Source organism: Eschscholzia californica, unplaced genomic scaffold (assembly GCF_041429995.1).
Source record: "Eschscholzia californica isolate CP2 unplaced genomic scaffold, dmEscCali1.0.p SCAF_2, whole genome shotgun sequence".
In the NCBI taxonomy this organism is placed as follows: Eukaryota; Viridiplantae; Streptophyta; class Magnoliopsida; order Ranunculales; family Papaveraceae; genus Eschscholzia; species Eschscholzia californica.
Genome location: NW_028238309.1, coordinates 15,811,670 through 15,826,036, shown reverse-complemented (window position 1 = coordinate 15,826,036; position 14,367 = coordinate 15,811,670). Strand labels below are relative to the sequence as shown.

At 34.4% G+C, this 14,367-nt stretch overlaps 1 long non-coding RNA gene across 1 annotated transcript; it reads right to left on the bottom strand.

Moving 5' to 3' along the window:
- Nucleotides 1–5,421: 5,421 nt before the first annotated feature.
- On the bottom strand, nt 5,422–12,111 carry LOC147556508 (uncharacterized). Its single transcript, XR_015234900.1, has 8 exons — nt 11,971–12,111; nt 11,546–11,626; nt 11,082–11,140; nt 9,721–9,773; nt 8,661–8,845; nt 7,078–7,238; nt 5,881–6,214; nt 5,422–5,784 (listed from the first exon to the last, which is right to left on the bottom strand). It is a non-coding gene; the product is annotated as an uncharacterized LOC147556508 (long non-coding RNA).
- Between the last annotated feature and the right edge of the window lie 2,256 nt (nt 12,112–14,367).

Sequence of the window (14,367 nt, the reverse complement as noted above, 5' to 3'; positions counted from 1 at the left end):
AAAGAAGAAAAGAAGAGATGAGGGTAAAAGTGATTAGGGCAAATGAAAAGAGGGTTTTTATATGGTCAGCAGAAGTCGTGTCTGGTCCAAGCTTGACCGTCCTGGTCTGGTCCAAGCTCCAGTCAAGCAAGTCAACTCAAGCAACATCTGACTAAGTCAATAACTATTGACTTAACTTCTAAAGGCACCTACAGGAGAGTTCAAGAAGAGAAGTTAGAAAAACAGTTTTAGTTGTTAGGTTTTCTGTTAGATTAGTTTCTGTTATTGTTAGTTACATAACTGTTTTTCCTTTCTACTCTATAAAAGAGAAATGTAAAACTAAATCAAAGTAATTGAAATAAAATAGAGAAGGGAGAAGTTTCTTACATGGTATCAGTTAGGTAAAGAAATCGATCCACTGCTAGGGTTTTCTTCTCTCCATCTCAAGAACATTCAATCCAAAATCTCGCAAAATGAGACAATTCATGATCAAAATCCAGTTAAAATAGATCAAAATCAGACAACAAAGATCAAAATCAAGAAGATAAATCAACAAGTTGTAAGTGATTAGATTCACTTACTGTTTTTTTTCAGACTATTTTCCATCTTTCTCCTGGTTCTTTACTCATCTCTTTATTCTCAAATCATGGCATCCTCTAATCAAGGTAATCTTCCTCCCATATCTTCTGTTACTAGTTTTATCACAGAGAAACTAGATGATAGTAATTTTTTAATGTGGAAGGACCAAGTAGAGACTCTACTTGGTACATATGATCTGTTAGGGTTTGTAAATGGTACAATAGAAGAACCACCACAACTTAGAATATTTCATGGTGTAGAACAAGTTAACCCAGATTTTCAATCTTGGAGATCAAAAGAAGGGTTTGTTAGGTCTTACCTCAAGAGTACTTTATCAAAATCTGTCTACTTAGATACTTATGGTCTAAAAACAGCAAAAGAAATTTGGGATTACCTTGACATTACTAACAATGAAGGCTTAGAATCAAAAAAGGATCAACTCAGGAGAAAACTACAAACAATTAAGAAGGGAAGTGCCACAATTGCTGAATATCTAAGAGAATTGAAACTTATAGCTGATTCTCTTATTTCTGTTCATGACAAAATCAGTGAATCTGAACTTGTCAGAATAGCTATTCATGGTTTAAGTTCAGAATATGATCAATTTGTTATTGCTATAAGGGCTAACAATGAGCAATTGTCATTAGCTCACTTAAAGTCTAGGCTAATACAACATGAGCAATGGTTACTTCAAAAAGAATCAGATCAAGAGGCTTATTATGTCAAAAGACTTCAGCCAAGACAACATCAAAGATATGCAAATAAACCTTCTCCAACCTACTATAAAAATCAAGTTTATAATAAGAGAGATGGGTCTCCTCCAAAAGGAAATTTTTCCACAAACAGTCAATTGAAAGGTAAAAAGGCTGAAGATTTTGATTTCTCCTCAGTTCCCTGTGGTTTATGTAAGAGGTGGGGTCATACACCTAATGTTTGTTATTTCAGATACAAACCAAACAGGAACTATCCTACTTATCATACTGAAGCAAATTGTCCACAAAGTGATATTGATAAAAATCAGCAAGATGGAAATGCAGATACAGAGTCTTATCCCTATGAAGAAGAGGGAATGCTAGAATGTAATAATGCTGTTCTATTTCCTTATGAAAGCAGTGATGACTGTGATGAATTTCAAGAGTGCCATACTGCCACTGTTATAACAGATACAAGTGATGAAATATATTATGATTGTATCTCAGATCAGGAACAATGCTTTGTGTCTACAGGTGCTTTAACTTCATCAAATAAAGATAAGTCTTGGCTAGCTGACACAGGAGCCAGCAGCCATATGACTCACAGTGAAGATAATCTTACTTTGATTCAACCCTATAATGGGTCTGATGCAGTTATGGTGGGAAGTGGAAAATTTCTACCTATTTCAAGTACTGGTATGTCAAAACTATCCACCTCAACTCATGATTTTGAGCTAAACAAGGTTTTATGTGTACCACATTTGAAAAGGAATTTACTGTCTATTTCAAAATTCACAAAGGATAATTCATGCTCAGTGGAATTTCTTCCTTGGGGTTATAATATAAAGGATATTCACTCCAATAAAATCCTAGCAGAAGGGCCTGTCAAGAACAACTTATATCCTATTGAAGTACACCATACTATCTTACAACATAGGTTAAATCATGCATACTTATCTCAGACAGCATCTACTTTTGATATATGGCATGCTAGATTGGGTCATACAAACAGTGCTGTGCTTAAACAACTACATGATGAGAATAAAATTGCATTATCAACAAAGATTGAGAAAAAGTTTTGTAAATCCTGTGAATTGGGTAAAAGCAAATGTCTCCCTTTTGATAACTCTTCAACTACTACAAATACCCCATTATACTTGGTTCATTGTGACATTTGGGGACCAGCCCCTGTTTCTACTCCTAATGGTGCAAGATATTATATACTTTTTCTAGATGATTTCAGCAAGTACAGCTGGATTTATGCCATGAAGCTAAGGTCTGATAGTATAAAATGCTTCAGTCATTTCAAAGCAACAAATGAGAATCTTCTAAAAGAGAAAATTGTATACTTCCAGTCAGATGGTGCTCCAGAACTTAACAAAAGGAGAATTCAGGGCTTTTTTAGACAAAAGTGGGATTCTGTTCAGATGTTCATGTCCTTATACTCCTCAACAAAATGGCAAAGCAGAAAGAAAGCATAGACATATTACAGAATTAGGTAACAAACTATCTTTTCATTGCTCTTTACCAAAATCTCTATGGTTTGATGCCTTTAGTACTGCTGTTTATATTATAAACAGACTACCCACAAAAACTTTACAAGGCACAACACCATTTGAAACCTTATTCCATCACAATCCTGACTACTCTTCTTTAAAAATCTTTGGATGTGCTTGTTATCCACATCTTGGGGAACTAAGAAAGGACAAACTTAGTCCCAAAAGTGTTCAGTGTGTGTTTTTAGGCTATAGTAATGAACACAAGGGTTACAGATGCTATGATCCTCTTACAGGAGGATGCCCTGATTCGAGAAAGTCGACAGGAGGCTACTGTATTTTCTTAGGGTCAAGTCTCATCTCATGGAGTTCGAAGAAGCAAGCCACAGTGGCTAAATCTTCTACAGAGGCCAAATATAAATCATTATCAAACACAGCAACAGAGTTAGTATGGCTATCATACCTCATGGATGAACTGAGATTGCCACTTACTCGTCCCTTTCATCTCTTCTGTGATAACATCAGTGCTAAATACTTAGCCTCAAACCCTATATTTCATGCGCGAACAAAGCACATCGAAGTAGACTTCCATTATGTTCGAGATCTAGTTTCAAATGGTTCGGTTTTGGTAAATCACATCCCCACAACAGAACAACTTGCAGATATATTCGCAAAAGGTCTACCAGAAGATTTATTTCATAAATTTCGAGCCAAACTGATGATGTTTCGTTCCTCCTCATCATCGGTTTGAGGGGGGCTGTAGAATCTAGGGTTTCGACTGAAAGAAGAAAAGAAGAGATGAGGGTAAAAGTGATTAGGGCAAATGAAAAGAGGGTTTTTATATGGTCAGCAGAAGTCGTGTCTGGTCCAAGCTTGACCGTCCTGGTCTGGTCCAAGCTCCAGTCAAGCAAGTCAACTCAAGCAACATCTGACTAAGTCAATAACTATTGACTTAACTTCTAAAGGCACCTACAGGAGAGTTCAAGAAGAGAAGTTAGAAAAACAGTTTTAGTTGTTAGGTTTTCTGTTAGATTAGTTTCTGTTATTGTTAGTTACATAACTGTTTTTCCTTTCTACTCTATAAAAGAGAAATGTAAAACTAAATCAAAGTAATTGAAATAAAATAGAGAAGGGAGAAGTTTCTTACAACGAGGATATTTCTTAAAAGTCCTAGAGAGAAGAAAGTGGATGGAGTTAGAGAGAATCGAGTAAAGTGTTTACTTAGAACATCGATGTAATAAAACAGAAGGAAAAACGATGACTGGGACAAATATCTTTTTAATAAAGGATATTGTCTAGAAGCCCTTCTCAAAATTTAAAATATAGTCCTTCTTGAAAATAAAATAACCAATTTGAAGAAAAAAATAACTGTGTCCTTAAAAAAAATAACTAATTTAAGAAAAAAGGGAACAAAAGATATTTGAAGGTTTAAATAAAGAAATAAAAATCTCTCAATTTAACTACTATACCCTAGTCTTCAATATACCCTAGTCTTCAATATATAACTAGAAAAAAAACTCTAATTATATTACGTGTGAAGTCCACACGAGACTCTCTGTCCTTAGTGGCCAAACAAATATCCTTTAGGGTCTGTTTGATACATGTGAAAATAGGGTTGGGAAAACTGTTCTCGTGAGAAAGTTGGTTTTCCACCGTTTGTATAACCGAAGAAAATCTCTAAAGTTACTTATTTACCTATGTGAACTACTTTATATTTTGGGTTTTTTTGAAGAAGGTTAACTGCCATTACAAACGCTGGTACAATGGTTCATTTTTTGCTTGTTCCTTTTTTACTAATTTGATATAATGAGGGCATTCTGGAGTCATCAAATAGCTTATATAATATGAGGACTCGTGAAAAATGAAATAAATTTTTTAAAAAACCCTTTTGTTGTATTTCTCAAAAAACCTTGAAGGAAAAAAATTCCATTACAAAGAACCTTCGTGGTTGTGAGGTCTTCTGGATGATCTAGGGATTAAGCAGGAGTGTGTATGCTGTGATAGTCAAAGTGCGATCCACTTGGCGAAGAATCAGGTTCATCATGCTCACACTAAGCATATCGATGTCAGGTATCACTTCGTACGAGATGTCGTAGAGGAAGGTGATGTTTCTCTCATGAAGGTTCACACAGATGAGAATCCCGCGGACATGTTGACTAAAGTGGTGACGTGTAACAAGTTTCAGTATTGCTTGGAATTGCTACAAATCAGGTCGTTTTAAGTTGCCTGAAAGGGCGTAATGGCGACAAGGTTAATTTTATGTGAAGGGTTGGTAGAACTACGGTAGGCTTGATCCTGTAAAAGGGTACGTAGGCAGCCATGGTCATATTGGTGCAGTCGGATGAAGTTACAAGAAGCAGATATATCTTACAAGGAGTTGGTGTTCGTCCAAAATTTGAAGTATATCAAATTGTGTACGAGGTGGAGAATTGTGAGAGGCGGTTTAAGACTTTCCTAATTGGGGTAGGTTTAGGCTTTCCTAAACTGATTAGGCTTTTCTAATCAGTTTAGGATTCCACAAATTAGAGGAGGTTTAGGCTTTCCTATTATGGGGTCTAATATACTATATATATATATACTAGGCATAACCCCCGCCCTACGGGCGGGGGAATGCCCTTTACGCAACGCGTAGAAATTAACTCACTAACTTTTTAGAATAATTTAACTAAAGGTTATTGAATCAAATAATGACCTAAATAAAAACAAACTATTATGTTGACCAACAATTAGATCTCCGAAAATCATAAATAGAACAAATGTAAAACATTATCTGTGCAATATATGTGTAAATTCAGTGAAATAGTTTTAAGTTGTAGAAATTTTTTAAGAAATCTATAGAAATAAATATACCCTTCCATCATGAAAGAAATGAAGTTCGAAAGCATCCAGAAAATTCGCTTAAATTCTTCACCATTGTGTCAAAGTTCGTTCAAGATCTTTACAATTCTGTGACAATTCTTGTCAATGCTAGATATTGTAGATCACTTAGGATTTTCTACCAATCATTCCCAAGGCCTGTTGTTTCTCACTTCCTCTTCCTACCCAAATGGTAAAAAAAAAAATCACGTTCTTTATTAAAGACTAAGAAACAAGTAACTAAAATTGACTTGAATTAAAATAAAAAAAATCCTCACTGAGAAAACAACGAATAAAGAATAGTTTGCATCCTTATTATCATCCTGGTCTTTTCCTCGTCCCTTGAAAAATGTCATGAAAATCCTGACTAAAAGAATACAACAAAAATGAGGAACGGGTGAATCAAATGACATCCGAAATAAAAAAGTACTAACTTGAGGCGAAGTGGATTTGCATATCTTATCTCGTGATCGTGGATTTGGTTCCTTTCCTCCTCATTGTTGTTGTTTGACAGGATTCTCTAGCATTGATTGATCAGATATACGTGGGTTAAGTATAGTATCTTCTTCCATCTATTATCACATAATGCCTCAACATTGAATCAGTCTTTACCTATGTAATTCAAGAGGTGAACAATAAGTGAACTGAACCTCAAATTAATTGAATACGGAAAACCACAAGCTTTTGTGTGTCAGCCCCTTACTTTCTCAATATGTCCTTCCATAATAAAACATAGGTTGAATGAATTTTTTTTTTTTTTTGTTGAACTATAGGTTGAATGAATTTAAGCAGTCATAAAGTATATCAAGCCCAATGCCTGAAACTCACAATTTCTCAATAATTCCTTCAATAATAAAACATAGGTTGAATGAATTTAAGCAGTCATAAAGTTTATCAAGCCGAATGCCTGAAACTCACAATTTCTCAATATGTCCTTCAATAATAAAACATAGGTTGAATGAATTTAAGCAGTCATAAAGTTTATCAAGCCCAATGCCTGAAAGTCTGAAACTCACAAATTTAAATATTTCATATCACATGATTATAGTTTTACGAGAGCAAATACTCACGAGCAAATCTAAGGTAGTTTATAATCTTAACTCAAGTTAACTAAACCTCGTACAGTAGAAGAACTTCACTTTTAGGGTATATAAATCAATTTATCTGGATCTTAGAGTCAAACATTCATGCCAAACTCAACAATATTTGATCCATATACCCATTGTAAAAGTCATCCTAATTAGTAAGTGGAACACTGAAATCTTCTACTATGGTGGTTTTGTTTTCCTTGTAAATTTATCTGATAATTCAGTTGTCTACCTACTTCAGGCAAAACATTAGGACTATCATGGCATGGTGAAAATGAGTTTTTAGCGTTTAGCCATTTCTCAGGGATGGAAATGGGGAGGCTTGAATAACGTAACCGTAATGAAAAATGAAAACAACAACAAGATAAGTAAAAGAAATTAACATACCTATGATAGTAATGAACTAATGGCAAACCTTGCAGCTTCATCTTATGAGATGTAGCGAGCAATAAATGAGCATCTACTTTAAGTAGCTTTTCTAGTGTTGTTGAGTAAGAGAAAGCTCCCACCATCATGTCATCATGGATCATAGGCTTAAATGTTTATACCTATATAAGTAAAATAAATAAATAAACCAAACAACCGGAGATACGTCTGCAAGGCACAGAAAGAAGATCTACAAAACAAAAGAAGCATATGGCGCAAGTGGACAACAAAAATTTGCAGAACCCTAGAGAGAGGAATATGACGATGTTTAAGACATAAGAGGAAGGGTCCACGGAGTAAAAATACAAATCAGATACCCGATTATGAAGTAGTATTCCTTTTTAGTATTTCTACGAAATATGCGGACAACAAAATAAGGTGAGGGGGGAAATATATTTGAATATATTCGAAATTAACACATGTTTTTTATTGAAGTCCTGTATTAAAAACATATATAATATTCAAGTAAAAAAATTAGTAAACTAACTGTTGTAAGCTCTCTAGCATGAATGGACCTACAAAAACAGGTTGTTATAAGTTCTCTGTACTTGGTGAATGTAAACCAGCTATTATACCCGAAGAAGACTTAATAAAAAGAAATAATTAGATCTAAATTCTTCATTTCATGCCAACAACTCTTGGTTGGAGCGGTAAGAGGTATAGTCTTCCACCGTAGAGGTCAAGGGTTCGAGGCACACGCTGAACAATTCAAAAAAAAAATTCTTCATTTCATGATCTTATTAATAATAAAGTAATGCCATATAGAACTTACTTGAGCAATTGCAAAAACCACATGAACATCTTTAACCGATGCTAATTTTTTCCTTGGTCACACCAACAATAGTGTGGGTGTGAGAATTTCTGTTTGAATAAAGTCATAACAAATGGAAGTTCAGGCATAATTGTCGAGTCAACCCCTCTTAACCATCCGATACGGACACCCTCTCTCAATGGAATATGATCAAGCGTTCCACAAAGTATTTGTCTTAAGCGGTAAATTATTCCTTATATTGATCATTAGGATATTTAATGGAGTTCCAAAAACTCCTCACTTTTACCTCAAAGGTTTACATCTTATTCCAAGTTACGGGTTGGATTTTCTGCCCATATACTCTTTCATGCTTGAAAAAGTCACTTTAACTCTGTGGTATTAACCACTCAAACAACCCAAAACCATCTACCTTACATTTTAAATCTCTTTTGCCTAAAAAATAGAAGTATGAAATTCATAAATCTAGCTACATTTGGAAGAAAACCCCAATTTCCAAACAAGCTAATAAATTTCGAAAGTTATAAATTGAATCCTCAATAGAGCTTTGATATTAACACTATTGTTAAGGTTGAAAAATGTAGATTTGAGATGCATAATGGGAACAGTAAAAGAAAACGAGGATGAACCTAGATAAAATAGTTGGTACCAACATCAACAAGAACTTTATCGGCATGAGCAGAGTTTTAGGTACATAGAAAGATGTAGTAAGTTGAACAAACATTTTCATTAAAACCATAATCAAAGTAAAGAAGTGAAAAGGGAAGAAAAATACCTCAATCTGCTGGAATCAGACATAACTTCCTATTTATATGTCGAACTTTCATGACGAATGGAATCAAAAATGTAAGTATCCCTGGATGAGCACTTGAATGAAATCGATTTCGATTCCTCTCTAACGACGCCCATTGATTGTGAAGGACGAGGAAGGACGGTAAAGACAGACTTCAAGGAGGTAAGCTGTATCATTTCAATTGAGTTACATTTCCTCGAAGAGATATCCAAATGCAGAAGAACATTATTGACCATAAAGATGATACAGTTTTTGGACAAGAACAATATTAGAAGTGGAAAGAATATTACTTTCAGAATAACTAATAAGCACATGGCAGTCGATTTTTTTTTTCTAGATTGAACAGTCAATTTGTGACGACATTAAAGAACATATAACATTATAATGTCAATATTTTAGGTTTGCGTATGCCGATTCTCAAATCTAACGTCGATTTTGTTAGGCTAGTATCCCATTGACTCTAATATAACATAGTGTAAAGATGCCGAAAGGTATTGTGCGGTTTTGTGTTATCCAATTAGACTGTAGCAGAACTTGCAGCTTATATCATGTTCCACTGTGAAATGGCACTGGTAGACTTATAGAGGGACAGTGGGTTTAATTTTGAAACAACCATATAAGCAAGGTTAATTGGCTTACCACTCCCTGACTTTATCTGATTTTGGTGTTTTCAGAAGCACCATTTAATGGAGTGTATTCCCAAATGTACCACCTAATTAAGCTCTGATTCTTGCAATATTCAAGGTACCCAATCTGGCAGAGATCGCAGTACATGTTTCACATACTATGTCTTACATGTTTAAACTCCAACGAAAAAGTATGCTAATATCTCATCTTCTGAGTGTGAGAGATTATTGGAAAACAAACATGAAAGGCATCCTGAAAGTTACAATTAAGAACATGTGAATCCTAATTAACAGTATCAACATAGTCATCCTTTGAGTATTATACTAATCAGAATTCGAAATTTAGATATAAGCAAATGTTTTATTTAACTGAAAAGCGCAATAGCTGCTTCATAAATTAAAGAAAAGATACTCACTTAGCATTTTCAATAATCATCTTTGCATAGCTTCTACATTTGGGGTTGAGAATCTATATAGAAATCAATAACAAAAGAGTTAAAACATGTAGACAATAATAAAAGTAAGAGAGATAAAATGACTCAAACATTTCAATAGTTAAACATCAAATTACGTAAGGTATACATCCAACGATTCTTTCAAGTTCTACATTATCATGTTGATAGTAAGATAAAAAATCAGATTCATGAAATTCCACCCTATGAAGCAAATATTTCTTCTCTTGATCATTGAAAGGTTCATCATTCCCATCCAAAGCATTCACATGAGAATTTATTAGTAGTTGAAGCACCTAATCAATCCTTCGACACAATAATCAATCGACTTAGAATGGTAAGTTACAAACATGAATAAGAGGTGATTTTAAATTTTTAAGAGATTGTAAGTTATAGAGGATTTTCCAAGGGTTGTAGTTAACTTTAACCCTGAGCTTTGAGGTAAAATCTGGATGACGAGGGGAGAGATCATGGAGAGAGGTGTAGGAGATTAAAGAGTTTTGTAAATGAAAGTATTAAATGTGGGTTAGGAAATTAAAGGGATACATCAAATTATGTGAATTTGGACAGCCAGACTTATGTAGTTCCAACTATAATTGGATCAGTACAAAGGCAGGAGACTCTAGGAACAGGAACTTGGGTATGAATACCTAATGGCTCAAGGGTCTGCAATATCAAATTATCAAACATCTTGAGAATCAGACTCTATTCAGACCAGTAACAGTCATATATCAAGTTATGAGACATTTCAGATAACAATCATATAATATACTAAACTAAACATTTCAATCACTATATCGACATTTAGCTAGAACTAAATTTCACTAATTATATAATTTCATCTTCATCTCTTTAAATCACTACGAATTAAATCAAAGAAAGAAACTCAAATTAGTTAACCTAATACAGTAATACTATCTTTTGACTGCATGAGCAGATTGAGGAATTTCGCTGGAGGCTTCTTTCGCAGAACGTAACGCTTAATTGAAGCTCCTGAACTAACTAAATAAAAAGCCTAATTAGTGACCAAACTCGATCACAAAGAAAAGAAAAATCCTAATTAGTGAAGAAGAAACTGCAAGTTAAAGCGCAATGAATTCAACGTATATCTTACTTCAATCGAATGAAAAAGAACTTAAATCAGGGAAGCTAATCATGAAGCACATGAATATTATTAACAAAATTAGCTAATGATTTAATCTTTAACCACAGAAAATTAGGTCTTGCAAGTAAAATAGATAAAGAAACCCTAATTGACAGTAATTAAGAACAGAGAGAAGATCATAACAAGTATAGGCACTCCATAAACATCATTTTCAAATTACCTTACCAAATACCCACAAATCGAATTGAAGAAAGAGATAATATTTTGGATCCGTTGAGACTACAAATCAACAAAAATGGAACGAATTATAATACCATAAAAAAACTGTTCAAGATGGAAAATAGAAATTCTTTGGTTGTTCTTACCTATGTAACATTGGAATCAAACTTGGCTCTTGGAGTTGGTTGCTAGTTAGGGTATTTAAACCAAAACCATCTGACTCTTACTAAGAAAGCGATACACCATTTAAACAAAATTTATCTGTTTATTCTTATTATGATTTTCATCTCCCAAATTTTATTCCTCTTGTTGTTGCTGCTGATACTAAGCACTTTCTAGCTTTTCTCTAACTTTCTTAATAACCAAGATGAATCAATATATTCATGTAAAATAGGCAGAGAGAGTATCCAATTGTCACTAAAGATTAAGACTCAATTTTCATGGAAGGAAAAAAGAAATACTTACCCGTGGTTGTCCAGGTCAAAGATTATGAGGTCGGGAGAGAAGCTTGACTGAAGAATGCTAAGGAGAACAGAGAAGATGCACCTATAACAAATTAACTTAAAAAATTAAAACATTATATCTCTGTTAACCAAATTAGGGTCTCTACTTGCTATATGGGGGTGAAATTGATGAACTCACACTACAAATCAACTTAAACAATTAGAACGTTATATCTCTGTTAACCAAAACAGATCTATTATACAAATACAAATCTATTACAAATGAAGAACTACAAAGAACAAAAACAGTTGGACAGAAGAAATATAGAGTTATTAGACAGATCTGAGAGAAGATTGGGTACCTAGAATGAGAAGAAATTAAAACTGAGAACTCATGAGATTTCTTTATACAAACCCTAACCTTTTTTTTTTGACAAAATCACTTACCTATTGATCTTCTTCTCCATTCTTTTCAAATGAACGATCCCTCTCCCCATAATCACCTCTTAGTGGAGGAAGGTGAGGGTATTTGAAAATTGGGGAGCTTCCTGTTACGTTTTGAGATGAGAGAGAGATTGGCACTGTTCATCGATAAGGGAAAAATGAAAACGAACCGTTTAGTGGAATCTGTTATGAGGGAGGGATAGTATTTTCACTAACGTTGGAAGGGACAATGACAAATTCCCTTTGATTTCGGGAAAGTTGGAAGATCTTAGAGCTAGATTTGTAGAATGTAAGATAGATATCTAAGTGGACGTCCAGTCACCTAATTTTTGTCCTAGTCATATTTTTTTGTAATTATTGTGTCCTAGTCACAAGGATCTGTTTTGTATAATAGATATATATACATGAGTGCCTGTCATTAATAATAGACACAACAACTATTCATTAAAGAGAGAGAGAGAGTAGGTGAGAGAGATAGAAGTTTAATTTTTATTCAGTACTGTCTTGGGACGAACTTGCGGGTTGTGTGAGTCGTCTTCGTCTATCCTTCAATAAAGTTTTCTTGGTCGCCCGAGGACGTAGCCTTTAAGCCGAGCCTCGTTAATTCTGTTTGTGTATTTAATTTTTGGCTTAGCTTCTCGATTAATTTTTATAGTCGGATCAATTTCAAGGATAGGTTTGATAGCTTCCGCAAACGTTTAGTTACAACAATATGATTTAACCGAGACAAGTTAGCCTGACGTTATGTTAATTCCTAATAATTTATGTGTGTTTTCATGATGGGTGACACAAAATAAATTTGTCACGAGCATCAAGATAAAACGAAATAAAACATCACATTTTTCTCTCATGTGAGCATAAATGAGAAATGGGAGGAAAAGAAGAGAAGACGAAAAACAAGATCTTCTGGAACTAAATGAGAAGCAATAGAGAAAAATGAGAGAAAGGAACCTCTAGAACTTACGAAACCTATAAAGATCGATAGAGTTTTCGTCAAAATTTCAAAATTTTAGTGGGACTTCACCAAAATGCGTGAAATTTTTCTTTAATCTGAAGGTGAAAATCAATTTTCGGGTGCTTTAACCTTTTGTAACTCAAGCTCCTTGGGTGAAGGAGTCTTTTGGCTCCATATGGCTCCGCTTAGAAAAAACTAAAACCCAGGTTTTGATTTATTTTAAGCGTTTATTGAAAATTTTACGCGTTTGATCCAAAAAACTGCAATTTATTTTAAACTAGAAAACCCATTTTCTCCAAAGAAAAACACGAGCTACGATTTTGTGGTTTTTTATAGCTACTTTAGCTAGTTATGAAAAAAAGATAAAATATTTTTCTTTTTCTTCATCATCAATAAACATCCACCGCCATCACAACCACTTCACCACCTCCATCACAACCATTTCACCACCTCCGCGACCACAACTACTCCACCACCTCCGGCCATCACCCCACCATCTCTGACACCATTCCACCACCATCACCAACACTTCACCACTTCCATACCACCTCCGCCGCAACTCCATCACCACCACTCCACCATTTTCGCCGCAACTCCACCACAACCACATCTATTCTACAACCATCAATTTTTTTACAACCACTCCACCACTTTCGCCACCACTCTGTCACCATAGTCGACACTTCACCACTTCCCCAGAAATTCCACGACTTTCGGTGCAACATCACCTTCGGCGCAACTCCATCACCACCACTCCAGTTCCGCCCCAACTCCACCACCACCACAACTACTCCACAACATGCCCACCACCATTAAGAACCACCATCACCACTACATAAGGTTTAAATTTCTCAAATTTTGTTTATGAAAAATTATTTATTTTGTTTTATTTCATTTTATTTTTGTTGTTAATATCTATATCTTTTTTTATTAATATGATGGTATAAGTATATTATTTTAATAACTACAATATGAATATTACATTTTTTTACTAGATGTCACACCCTAGCTTTTTAAGATATAAAAACACTTTTTATATAGCGTACTAACCGACTTAAATAGATTTTTAAAAAGAACTTTTATTTGTGTGTTAATAAAAAAATCTCATAATATGAACTATATGTGTACCCAACCTAAGTCTTTTAAACCAAGCTCCATTAATAGGACTTAGTCGTGGTGGTGGAGTTATGTTGGTGGTTAGTGATGTTAAAGGAAATGAATATTTAGCATTCTATGTCCCCTTGTATCTGGGTGTTAACTTTTTTTATGTGGATGAGTAGATGACCCAAAATATTTATCTATTTTCCTTGTATAAAATTCATTGGTGGCCAATACGCGGACAACCATTTTTCTTATATGGACAACTATTTTCGGGCCCGATGCGAGTCAACTATACTCGACTTAGTTGACTTTGATTTAATAAGGAGACAACTCCATAAAGTCTT